This window comes from Lactuca virosa, chromosome 8 (assembly GCF_052849685.1).
Source record: "Lactuca virosa cultivar CGN04683 chromosome 8, Lactuca_virosa_CGN04683_v6, whole genome shotgun sequence".
In the NCBI taxonomy this organism is placed as follows: domain Eukaryota; kingdom Viridiplantae; phylum Streptophyta; class Magnoliopsida; order Asterales; family Asteraceae; genus Lactuca; species Lactuca virosa.
The window spans coordinates 58,505,022-58,519,224 of NC_136433.1; positions in this window are offsets into that span (position 1 = coordinate 58,505,022).

The following is a 14,203-nucleotide window of genomic DNA, read 5'->3' on the forward strand; positions in this document are numbered from 1 at the left end:
CCATAAGAACATAATATTTGACAAAAATAATATTTAATTATTAAGTTGGATTATTTGAGGTATACTATCATCATCATGTCACGACATATCAAGCCATCTTATTATTATTATGTGTGAGACCTGTATATTACACAAGTTTATTAAAAATAAAAGTTTAAAATAAAGTTGAATGACATAACCAATTTGATACGCCATATTAATGATTTAAGCTTTAATTATAGGAGATTTGAAACATGAAGGAAATAAATGACTAGAACATTTATTTTGAAATTGAATATAATGATTTACCTTACATATATAAATTCTTAGTAAAATGTAGATTATAAATTAAAAAAAAATGAAAAACACAAGAAAATGACAAGTAGAAAAAAATAATTTAAAAAATCCCAAAAAATGACATGTGTCAAATTCGATGAGAACATGATTTGTCAAAAATGATTTTTCATTTATTAGGTTAGATTATTTTACAATAAAAGGGATATGGACTAAAGAAAAATAACACGAATAATGATTGAAGTCACGTCCTTTCACACAACAAGCTGTCCTGTCACACCACACTCGTATATGTAGAAAGGGGTGGGGTCAGTATAGTCACGTTGCCAAGTTACCAACATGTATTTGTCGTGCCATGTACACCAGACAACCTTATATGTCTAATGATTTGTAATAGGTCGTTTGATAGTTGCTAATTAGGTTAGAACTTCTGACTGAGTCTACATCTGACTAAAACAATGTTGTTTGATTGTATCTCTAATAAATATGATATGATGAAAATTTATCATATTACCCATATGTTGTACTTTGTGTTGGATAAAATAATTATTAAAAATACAAACTGTCACACAAAATATAAAGTAAACATACATCATTTAAAATTCAAATACAAATTGTCATACAAAATAAAAAGAACATAATAATTTGCATATTTACTTATAGAGTAAGATCAAGAAACAAGCATACACACATAAGGGGCTTATATATATATATATATATATATATATATATATATATATATATATATATATGATTAAGAAACAATCATACACATATACATACATAAGGGTTGATTTCGAAACTTGCTAAACACATGTAACAAATCTATTTATAACACAGATATGTAAAAAATCTAGAAAAAAATGTTAACTCAAATATGTAGCAAATCTGTTTTCATCAAACATTTATCATGTGGAGCATATCATGAAACATTCATTCTTGGAAAATATGTAACAAACCATAACAAATTCAAGGTAAATCAAATGTTATCCAAATTGTTAACACATATATGTAGCAAATCAGAAAAATTGAACCTCATTCAATAGAAGGAAAAAAAAACTTGAAGAAAATGAGGAAAAAGCTTGAAGGCAAGTGTTATCCAAAAACGTTAACACGAAAAAGCTCAATCGCACAAAAAAATGTTCGGAAAAAACGATTGAATCTCTCTCCCGAGGAAGAAATTGGAGGAAAGGGTGGGTGGACTTGGTGGAGGAAAGAGGAAGAAGTTGTGGAGGCGGAGGCTGCATGGTCGCACTTCCTCTGTTTATTGTCTTCTGTTCTTGCAATGTTTAAGGCAAAATGGAGATTATTGATTTTGCTCCCAACCCTTCACATTTGCATAGTGGAACGAATCAGGGGATTTGTAATGTCCCGATTTTCAACAAAAAAAATTTATTTTTATTTATTCAAATATATCAACGTATAATTACATTATATAGAAACATACTGCGAATGTGCGTGTGTATAGTCGAACCTTGCCCTTATCATGAATCAATGAAGCTCCTAGGAAACATTTATAATCAATTGGATAAACATGAAGCTTAGTGAGTTCCTCAAAATACCATATCTCACAATACATATACAATACATACACAAAATGGCCTTCAGCATAAAGTTGGTCTGCATAATGGCCTTCAGCAGAAAGTTGGTCCGCACCTTTTGCCTTCAGTATAAGAGTTGGTCCGCTACTTGGCCTTTAGCATAATGCTAGTCCACCCGAGTCTATAGTTCTCCAACCCCAGGCTGGTCTGCCCTAAGCCCCCACATAGTATATAAACATATATAAACAATACAACATGAAACAATCCAACACTACATGCAACTAACAGAACTAGCCTAATTGCATACTACAGGGAAACTATATCTTAGCATACATAAGATATATACTGGAGAACATAATATATTGAAAAAACTCACATGGATAATTACTCAGACGATTGACAGCTATCTGGGTGATCCTACTGGTGATCCAACTGGCGGGTAATGCGTCTAACAAGTATTAACATATGATGCGACAACGGCTCCGACCACCTGCTCTGAGGATGTTCTTCTACGTCGGAGACGGATCTGCGAGGTCACAACAGACAAGACTGTTAGAGCCGCCCCAGGTACTGTGCCCCAGGAGTGGACTTCGACGATCAAGTTAGATTAGCTGGTAGATCTGAGATGGTCCTCCATAGCTGGAGAGAACCATCTTGGTGATGGTGGTGGTGTATAGTGGCTGACAGCGGCGGGTGGCGGCTAAGCCACCCGGCCGGAGTATAGTGTGGCGGCTGAGCCACTTGGGGAAGAGTCTAGGGAAAGGTCCTCCTTCATGGAGGAGGCACTATTCTATTTATAGGGGACAACTAGGTCAAAGGGAATTAGGTCAGGCCTTGGGCCAGCCCAATTTAGGCCCAACTAGCAAGGATCTGGGCAAGGCCGCTCGGAGACGTCGGGAGGGGATGGCGGGCGCGCACCAGGAAAGGCTGGCAGGGGAGCGCCGGGCCGGGCCGGTAGGAGAGTCCCCATCACGGCTGGCAAGGGAACGCCAGGCAGGGCTGGCAGGAGCGCGTCAGGCCAGGTTGGCGCTCTAGAGCAGTCTAGGCCATGCTAATGGACCATATATCATCAAGTCCACCCAGTATGATGTTATTGGTACGCGACCAATGACATCGAACTGGACTTAGTCATATAAATCGTGCGTCGTCAAGTCCCCCTAATCTGATGCGATTGGGTTGCTGACAATCGAATCGGACTAGATAAAGCACCAATACATTAAATAATAGAGAGAATGACCGAAGCTCGCCCACGACAGTCGTGGGGTTGTGCGATGAGCCAAACATTTCTTATACAGCTTGAGCTGATTAGATACTCCGTTCATTAAGAGGAGTTGAGCCGATTGGTGCAACGCAACGTAACTATTGTTGCGATAATGCAGACCGAGGCTGCTAAAGAGTGTTACGCGACTCTGATGTCGATAAAATGTCGGGTCGGGGTAGCTAAGAAGCGTAACCTCGCCATACAGTCTCTAAGACCGTTGTTGAGCTCCGAAGTCTGTAAATAGATACAACATACTTGGTCCATGATTCCCGCGTTCCAGTCACAACTGAAAGTTGTTAATATAAATAGACGCTCTGAGCGTCGCTCACGCACCCCAGTGAGGGGGACGATACCCGCAACCAACACCGGGCGGGGAGTTATATTTATATGCCCGCTGGATGGAAACTTTGAGTGACTGGTCAGCAGTGCACACTTCACAAGTCCCCTGTAAATGCTTTACAGACCGGGCTTTGCTACGTAAGTTTACTGTTGGCGCACCCCGAGTGTCGCGACGCTGGAGCGATTATCTGAAAAGACAACTCGATCAAATAGTTAGTATTTTCTTTAAATCATAAACCAATTGATTTTCTGCCGAGGCTCTTTCGAAATGTTTTGTAACGCCCCGATTCTCAGGTATTGTTTAAATAAGAATTTAATTGGTTTCAAGGCCTACTCGACGAGTTGGTTGCCCTACTCGTCGAGTAGCAGCGGGTTGGTTCGCGTATTTAGTGACCTACTCGCCGAGTCTAAGAAGGGACTCGACGAGTAGGAGCTGGCAGATGAAACCCTAAATCTCGGGGTTTTGCACCCTATTTAAAGAAGCATAAGCCTCCTTTGGCCTCTTTGCAGTCCATTGAGAGTCCAGAAGAACCCTAACTCGAGTGTGTGTGTATTCTTTGGAAATTTTAGCTTGGAGGAAGATTTTTGGTGAGGGAATCTCTTGGGAAGCAAGCTAGTTGAAGCAAGAGCTTGTGGGTTTCAAGTTCTGCATCAGAAAGGGCTCTCTTGAAGGTATTAAATCGTTTTTCCCTTGGCTCATTTTCTCCTAAACCCTTTTGTGCATAAGTTTAGGAAAGGATTCTTGTGTCTAAGCCAAGATCTGAAGTTGTAACTTCAGATCTGGACTCCCCTTGGCTTCTAGATTCATAAAGCCATCAACCTTGTCTAGTATGAGCCTTCTCTCAAGGATGTGACTTCATTTCAAGCTTAGTTGTGCCATTTTAGGGTCTTAAAACCTTGCATACACGTAAAGTTTGAAACTTTACGTGATAAGCATGCCTAAGGAAGTTGGATCTGCAATTTGGAGCCTGGGCATGGCTTAGAAAGTGTCTGCATGGTTAAAGGGCTGAAGAGACTCGGCGAGTCGCATAGTTGACTCGGCGAGTCATATGAAGATAGGCATTGAACTCGACGAGTTGGATGAACAACTCGGCGAGTCCGATGAAGATTGTCGTAGACTCGACGAGTGGATGAACAACTCGGCGAGTCGGTTGAGGTTTCCCCAATTTATGTATGCGTGTGCAACCGTCGAGTCGCAAGAAGGAAAACCGGACGAGTGGCCTTAGAGTTCCAATCGCTAGCCTTAGAACTCGACGAGTCACTTCGGTGACTCGGCGAGTGGTCAGGTATTTCATGGAACTCGGCGAGTAGCTGAGGGTACTCGGCGAGTTAGGGTCAACATGGATTGTTGACCTTGACTGATGACTTTGACTTTGACCAAAGGTTGACTAGTTGACTGATGGGGTACCTTGAGAGGTTGAGAACTTACAGTATGGCTGTACTATGGTAATAGGTGGTGGAGTTTGTGGCAGTGATCCGAGGGTTGAAGTTTATCCACCGAGTCGACATCTGCAAGGTGAGTTATCCTCACTATATCGATAGGGTCTAAGGCACCAAGGCCGGCTCTTTAGTTGTTATTGTTATGGTATGCTACATGTGGTTATGACCTGTTAGATCGGAATCAGGATAGACAGTATGTTATGCTCTTATGATCCATAGGGATTGATATGTTAGTGACCTGCTAGGTCGGTGCTCTAGTTGCGAGAGATTGCTATGATTAGGATTAGTGAGATAGATATGTTTGATGCTAGTATATGCCAGTATATGTTAGCTATGCGCACATGGTTATTTGCTTGTTGCTTGGGTTGAGGCGGTCCTGCTTTGTGTTGAAGGCCAACATACCCTATGAGCGATCCGGGGAGACTGTAGGCCCACGTGGCGGTCCAGTTATGCCGAAGGCTCGGGACAGATTCAGATAGACTATAGGCCCTGCAGGGCGGTCCAGTCAGGCCGATGGCCCAGTATGCATGTTGTTGATTGTCTGTTACTGACATGGTATTATCGGTGTGGTATTGGTATTTTGGGGGTAGCTCACTAAGCCCTCGGGCTTACAGTTTTCGGTTTATTGTTTCAGGTACTTCAGGAGATCATGGCAAGGCGAAGGCGTGACCGTACCGCTCCTCATCCTTATGATCTGGTTATTGGGACACTCTGATGAATAATGATTGAAAACATTTTTGTAAACAAGTACTATCTGGTTTTTATTTGTGATTGAAAAAGTTTAAATTTGGCGTGAAATTTTTGGATGTTACAAGTTGGTATCAGAGCCTTGGTTTGAGTGAATTGGGGAAAACACTCGTGTGAACCCAGTCTCAAATCAAGGGAATTTTCGGAATAAATTCTAAAATGGTTTTCAAAATAAAGGATGGAGGATGCAGAGGGTACGATCAGCCGGAGCCTGTAAGTAAACCCCAAAATACCATACAGTTATTTGATATTATGGTATGATAGAACAGCATGCTAGTGTTAGGCTAGGAATCTTCAGGAATCGCATGATTGACTTGCCTGATTATATGATGCCTACTAGCCTAGGGTTTCTTGTATATGGAATTGACATCATTACTGTAGGTGTTTAGTGTATACATCACGGCTGTGTATAACCAAGATCTTATAGCCTGAGAATGTCTGATTCGACCTCAGTGTAGGATTGGTTATTCGAAAGTCTATCGGGTCCAGCGTTATGTGTGGCTAGCATACACTGGTGATGCAAGGTTGGTGAAAGTTTCAGGGATGTGTGAGTTGTGGAAGCTGTGAGATCAGTGGCGAGATAGTCAATATTCCCCTAGGAGTGAGGGTTGAGCGCATATTATGTTGATGATAGTATTAGGGCGTTGTGGTGATACTTGAGACAAATATGGGTAGGTGCGGAAGGTAGTATGGGCCCGTACTACTGAAAGCACATGACCCATACGCGTAGCAAGGAAGTCACAACCCCTAGGGTGGTGGGAATTGGTCTCCCGATATATGTTGCTTATCTGACATCTTGGTTATATTTTCAGTATGGTGGTGACGAGACGTTTTACTACTGGATCCGGATCAGGATCAGGATCAGGAAACGGAGGGTCGGAGGTGCCGGTAGCACCTGAGCCCATGGTACAGATAGAGGCAGAGGAGTTGGATGCCAGGATCCGGGAGATTCTGCACGACGAGATTGCTGCAACATTCCGAGCACAGCTGCCAGAGATGTTTGGGTCGATTAAGACCGTGTTGGTTGAGTACTTTGATGAGCGATATGCAGCTCTAGCAGAGACAACTGCCGTTGCAGCCACATCGGCTGTAACTGCGGCAGGGGTTGGAGGAGGAGCCGACAGGGCTTTCCAGTACTGGGACTTCGATAACACGAAGCCCCCAACGTTTGATGGTACACAGGATGCGATCGGGGCTATGAGGTGGTTATCTGACGTAGAGGGCTGTTTCTTCACGTGTTCATGTCCTACTGACCAGAAGGTCAGGTGTGCCCTGAACCTGCTAAGGGTTGGGGCAAAGGACTGGTGGAGATTGACGACAGGGTCGTACACTGATGATCAGCGGGTTGCTGTCATTTGGGAGCAGTTTCGGGATATGTTCCGCACCCGCTACGTTCCACGCGTTGAGCGGGAGTGGCTTGCTCAAGAGTTTTTGACATTGAGGCAGGATGGGGAGTCAGTGATGGAGATCACTCGTATGTTCACGGAGAGGGCTATGTTTTGCCCGAAGTTTGCTTCAGAGCAGTCTCAGATGACTCGTTATCTGAGTATGCTCAAGACTGATATTCGACAGTTTGTTGCTACGCAACGTTGTGAGACTCTTTTGGATCTTCAGGAAGCCGCGAGACGGCGCGAGTTGGAGTTAGAGCTGCATTTGAAGGAGCAGCGTCAGGTTCCGGCACAGTCTCAGCCGCCACCTAAGCGGTCCAAGACCGCTGATACTCGGACGGGGGTCAGCAGAGTCGCACTTGTGGAAAGTGTGGCAGGGGTCATTCTGGGGTTTGTCGAGCAAGAGGTGGTTGCCACAAATGTGGCAAGGAGGGGCACTATGCCAGGGACTGTCGCCAGTCCGCCCCTCCAGCAGATATGAGGATTTGTTACCATTGTCATCAGGTTGGTCAATAGAAGACCAACTGCCCGCAGCTCGTCGCCAAGCCGGCGCAGGGATCCGCACCGGCTACTTTGAGGATGGGAGATGGGAGGCCAGTCAAGGTGGAGCCTCCGAAGGCTCAGGGGCGCGCCTTCCAGCTCACGGCCGAGGAGGCCAAGGCAGCACCGGATGTGGTTGCTGGTATGTTTCTATTTTCTGTTTCAGTTATTATATTTGTGTTATGTTTATCGGTGGTACCTGTGTTTAGGTACGTTTCTAGTAAACTCTTTGCCTGCTTTGGTTTTATTCGACTCGGGGGCGAGTCGGTCGTTTGTATCTCAGACTTTCAGTAGAGAGTTCAGTGTGTCGGTAGATGAGCTTGAGTGTCCGTTGCAAGTTTCGATCGCCAACAAGCACGGGATTTCTGCTTCTTCGGTCTACCGGGGATGCTAGCTGGAGATCTTCGGGGTATCATTCCCGATAGATTTGATTCCTATTCCCATGGGGGAAGTATGTGTAATCGTAGGGATGGATTGGCTCAGCCGGTTTGGCGCCATGATTGACTGTGAGGGACAGCGAGTGGTAGTTCGAACCCCAAGTGGGGGAGAACTGGTAGTGTATGGTGAGGGCACCAGAGTGGGAGCAGGGTTTTGTTCAGCAGCCGGGACTTGGCAGTTCATTCAGCACGGGTGTACTTGTTATTTAGCGTATGTGATAGATACGCGGATTGAGGATCATACTTCCGTTTCAGAGGTTCCAGTGGTTAGGAGTTTGCTGATGTGTTTCCAAAGGAGTTACCTGGAGTGCCTCCGGAGAGGCAGGTAGAGTTCAGGATTGATCTAGTGCCGGGTGCGGCCCCTACCGCTAAGGCGCCGTACCTTCTGGCACCACCAGAGATGCAGGAGTTGGCATCTCAGTTGCAGGAGCTGTTGGGCAAGCAGTTTATTCGCCCAAGTAGTTCACCTTGGGGAGCATCGATCCTCTTCATCAGGAAGAAGGACGGTTCGCACAGGATGTGCATTGACTATAGGGAGTTGAACAAGTTAACGGTGAAGAACCGTTATCCACTCCCAAGGATAGATGATCTTTTCGATCAGCTGCAGGGTGCATCTTGGTTTTCCAAGATCGATTTGAGATTCAGGTATCACCAGGTCAGGGTGAGGGAGTGAGACGTGGAGAAGACCGCGTTTCGGACTCGTTATGGTCATTACGAGTTCATGGTGATGCCGTTTGGGCTCACCAACGCACCGACAGTGTTCATGGATTTGATGAATCGGGTCTGCAGACCGATACTCGATCGCTCGGTCATTGTGTTCATAGATGATATCTTGGTATATTCTAAGACCCGAGAGCAGCACGAGGAGCACCTCAGGGAGCTGCTGGAGGTTCTGCGACGAGAACGATTGTATGCCAAGTTCTCGAAGTGTGAGTTTTGGTTACGAGAGGTCCAGTTCCTCGGACATCTCGTTAACCAGGAGGGGATTTTGGTCGACCCGGCCAAAGTTGAGGTGGTTATGTAGTGGGAGATTCCGAAATCTCCCTCAGACATCAGGAGTTTCTTGGGATTAGCAGGGTACTACCGGAGATTCATTCGAGATTTCTCCAAGATTGCAGTACCCCTCACTCGTCTAACGAGGAAGGGGGTGGATTTCTGGTGGGGCCCTGAGCAGCAGAGGGCGTTTGAGACCCTCCGGCAGTGTTTATGTGAGGCACCAGTGTTGACGCTCCCCGAGGGAGTCGAGGATTTTGTAGTATTTTGTGATGCATCCATCACAGGACTGGGGGCAGTCCTCATGCAGAGGGGACGAGTGATAGCCTATGCATCACGACAGCTGAAGCCGTATGAGACGAGATACCCTACGCACGATCTTGAGTTGGGAGCGGTGGTATTCGCTCTCAAGATTTGGAGGCATTATCTGTACGGGGTCCGTTGTACTATATACACGGATCAAAAGAGTTTGAGGCACATCATGGATCAGCCGAACCTAAATATGAGGCAACGCAGGTGGCTGGATGTAGTCAAGGACTATGATTGTGAGATCCTTTACCATCCTGGTAAAGCGAATGTGGTTGCGGATGCCTTGAGCCGCAAGTCAACTGGGTCTTCTACCCCAACAAGGTGTATGAGGATAGCGGTTGATTCCCCGCTTGTGAGCTTGATTAGGGATGCTCAGGTTGAGGGCATGAGACCAGAGAACTGGAAGATGGAGCGGATTAAGGGCGAGAGCGCCCGGTTTGTTCAGGATAGTCGCAGATTATTGACCCGACACGGTCGGGTTTGGGTTCCAATGTCCGGAGGGGTCCAGCAGACAGTGATGGAGGAGGCTCATAAGTCTCACTTTTCTATACACCCGGGAGCCACTAAGATGTACCGCGATCTGAGTTTGAGTTACTGGTTGCCCGGTATGAAGCAAGAAATCGCTTGGTATGTTGAGAGGTGCCTGACTTGTAGGATGGTCAAGGCTGAGCATCAGAGGCCGCATGGTAAGCTGCAGCCTCTGGAGATTCCCATGTGGAAATGGGAACAGATCACGATGGACTTCATTATGAAGTTGCCGAGGACGGCGAAGGGGTTCGATGCTATATGGGTCATCGTGGATCGGTTGACCAAGAGTGCCCATTTCTTGGCCATACGGGAGAGTTCATCGACCGAGAAATTGGCCGACATGTATGTCAGCGAGATTGTCTCTCGCCATGGGGTTCCAGTCTCCATCGTTTCCGATCGGGATGTCAGGTTTACTTCCCGTTTTTGGCAGAAGTTTCATGAGGAACTGGGTACGCGGCTGCACTTTAGTACATCGTTCCATCCGCAGACCGATGGACAGAGTGAGCGAACCATTCAGACCCTCGAAGATATGTTGAGGGCGTGTGTCATTGAGTTCAGTGGGAGTTGGGATTCCCACCTACCGCTTGCAGAGTTCGCCTACAACAACAACTATCATTCCACTATCGGCGCCCCGCCTTTTGAGCTGTTGTATGGTCGGAGATGTAGAACCCCGGTCTGTTGGGGTGAGGTTGGGCATAGAGTGATGGGTTGGATGGAGGTAGTCTTGCAGACTACCGAAAAGATCCAACAGATCAGACAGCGGCTGCAGACCACTCAGAGCCGGCAAAAGAGTTACGTTGATAGACGCCGATCGGATTTAGAGTTTCAGGTTGGTGACATGGTACTCCTGAAGGTCTCGCCCTGGAAGGGTGTGATCCGTTTCAGGAAGAGGGGAAAATTGGGTCCCCGTTATATTGGGCCATTCAGGATCATTGCTAGGGTGGGAAAGTGGCTTATAGGCTAGAGCTACCGGAGGAGCTCAGTCGAATTCATAGCACGTTCCATGTTTCGCAATTGCGAAAGTGTATTATGGATCAGGAGGCAGTAGTATCGCTAGATGATATTCAGGTCGATGATCGTCTGAATTACGTAGAGAGGCCTGTGGCCATCTTGGAAAGGAAGAAGAAGATTTTGCGGAACAAAGAAATACCTTTGGTAAAAGTGCAGTGGGAGCATCGGAGGGGATCCGAGTGGACATGGGAGCCGGAGGCGGAAATGCGAGAGCATTACCCGGCGTTGTTTATTCCAGCAGACTTCGAGGGCGAAGTCTAGTTCAAGTGGGGGAGAATTGTAACGCACCGATTCTCAGGTATTGTTTAAATAAGAATTTTGTAACACCGTAAATTTTCAAGACAATTTTTCTTTTGAAAAACATATGATTCTCAATACACATTTTCATAAATCATCATCTGTTTAGTTTACAAAACACAATCCCTTGTTAATTACTTAATAATCCAGGATCTTCGAAACATAATTCTTTCACTGGTGTGTACAATCAAGCCGGTGCCGTCCCGAGATACTGAGAACACCTGAAACACATAACACATAACACGGTAAGCACGAAGCTTAGTGTGTTCCCCAAAATACCACATATAACACATATTAGCCACTCAAGGCTATAACTCTGCGGGCCTACTGGCCCTAACTCTGTGGACCCTCTGGTCCTAGCTCTATGGACCTTCCGGTCCTAACTCTGTAAACTCTAGAATACACACAACATAAATCACATAGAAATAATGCAGTGCAACACATCACATACATAGCATACAAGATACTCTGTCACATAACTCTACTTACCACTCAAGGTAAAGTATAGTGAGAAGACTCACCTCGCATGATGTCGGATACCCTCTCGTGCTCGATAACCCGGCCTAGCCTCCTCCTATCAAAATGATAACATCTCTAATAAAAATCCTCTCATGTTCTCATCCCTAATAATGGGTAGAAGACCATTCTACCCTTCTCTGACCTCTCTTGAATCAGCTTGACCAAAACCCTAAGGTCAACTGAAGTCAACTCTAGTCAACGGTCAAACTTTGACCAGACTCGTCGAGTGTACATGGGTGACTCGGCGAGTCCAAGCGTGTCCCTTGAATCCTCTTATGGCCTCTCACGGCTCGTCGAGTTAACCGTTCACCCGACGGGTTACCACGGGTCATGAATCGTGGGGCAACCCGACTCGACTCGTCGAGTCCCCTTATGGACTCGACGAGTTTCCTCCATGGCAACACTCAAAAGACCTTATGAGGTCAGATCTGTTTCTCTAACCTATAGATCCGACTTCCCAATGCTCAATAATCACGTAAAGGTCCAATCTTTACACTCATGCAACAGACATAAGGCTTCTTTTGGTGAAATAGCTTCTAAAATGGCAACCTAGGCTCATATCTTAAAGGGAACAGCATAAAGCCGAATGATTGGGACTCTCTGGACCTCTTAAGGTCCATACCTAAGACTTTCTCCACAATGGGACCTCATATGCATCATAAACTATCCAACAAAGGGTAAAGAAAACCCTAGATTCAAGGATTTACACAAAACAGAAGGAAAGGGGCGAAATACTACCTCAAAATGGAGATCCTTGCTTAGATGTCTCAGAATAACAACCTCCTTTGGTCCTTCAAGCTGAATCCCTTCACTTCATTTGAAAAACCACACCAAAATTACTTGATTTCATCACAAGAACTCTTCCTTGGCTCCAATGGCGATTTAGGGTTTCTCACAGGAGATATGAGGCGCACCCAAGGTCATAAGTTCCTTTAAATAGGCTCCAACCCCGGAACTTAGGGTTTCCTCTGCCGAGCACCAACTCGGCGAGTCCATCCTTGGACTCGTCGAGTCCGCTCATTAAATCCACGCGGTAATCTCGACTCGACTCGGTGAGTTGGTCCCTCAACTCGTCGAGCCCCTCCTCAAATCTCAAGATTAACATACACAATCATGTCCCTGTAAATCCGGTCATTACAATTATCCCCCACTTGAATTAGATTTCGCCCTCGAAATCGCTCCTCCACCACATATAGATCTAATTCAATAACCCAACAGCACCATCGAAAGGGTCTCATACCACACAACTATCTTCCTCTCTGGGCACCTGAATCCAAACAGGAACTCCCCCCTGGAAAAAGGACAGACCCATCTGCCACTATGCTACCCCTTCTGACTCTCAAGCATCTGGAACTCTGGTAGCCTGACACACAGCCAAACCGCCCTCTCCAGTTGTCACCACGTTATTCGCTCCTCAAATAACAAACCCCGATAGCTGACTGCCCCTCTGATTCTCTAGTGGGAACCGATAAAACAAGTCCATGCCCAGAACTGGCTACCGATCACTAGTCCCAGTCATGATAAATAATCCAGATCAAAAACCAAGGAGTGGAAGGGTCACATCACACCAGGGACTCATCCACTGTACTGCAATCACAACCCTTCTGAACAACGAACCCTCAACACCCTGTCCTCAGACACGAACAATGACTATGCTTGTTCAGAAGCGTCCCCCGTCATCTGACAAACAGAAACCTCAGCTCCCTTCTCAATATCCTTTTCAAGACTGAGCACCAGGTCATCTCCCGATCCAGCAATTGAACCTCCAAAGGTTACCCATTGCGTGTACCAAAACGCCTCATTGACTTCCTTGTCAATGCAACTATCTCTGCCCTGTGTGACACACAAGTCACGAAGTTCGCTTCACCTCAAGCGAATACGAAATTCGACTCACTCTCGACCTATGTCGTCTACTGCTCATTAGTTCCATGCGTTTCGCGGTTTTCTCATACCAACGAATTGACCCACTCATGTTTAAGACACCAGATGGAACCAATACCCCCTTCCAAAGGAAATTCATATCTGAATCCGGAATCTCATTTTGCCTATTCAATACACCGCTAGGATCGAAACTCGACTCGAGAGTCTGGTCCGGCACAGAGTTGGAATCACTCATCCCAACGAACCACTCAACTCATGACTCATGACCCGCAACCCATGCGTTCCCCACTTGTCCACTTCCTTTTGGTTGCGACAACCACTACTCATTTTAGAATATAACGACTCTCGACGAATATGGAGACCCCAGTCTCACCCCTGGTACGACCCCAGGCTTCCACACACTCAAATATTAGGGCTACCCAAGCCTAAAACTCTTCTGCGTCAAGCTCTGATCAGAGAGCATTTCATCACAACATTCTCTCGCTGACTAGTGGGTACTACGGCTCCCCGCAGTATCACAACGACCTTTCACTGAATAGTGCGTACTACGGCTCCCCGTAGCATCACCACACCCCTCACTGAATAGTGAGTACTACGGCTCCCCGTAGCATCACCACGACCTCTCACTGAATAGTGAGTACTACGGCTCCCCGTAGCATCACCACGACCCCTCACTGAATAGTGAGTACTACGGCTCCC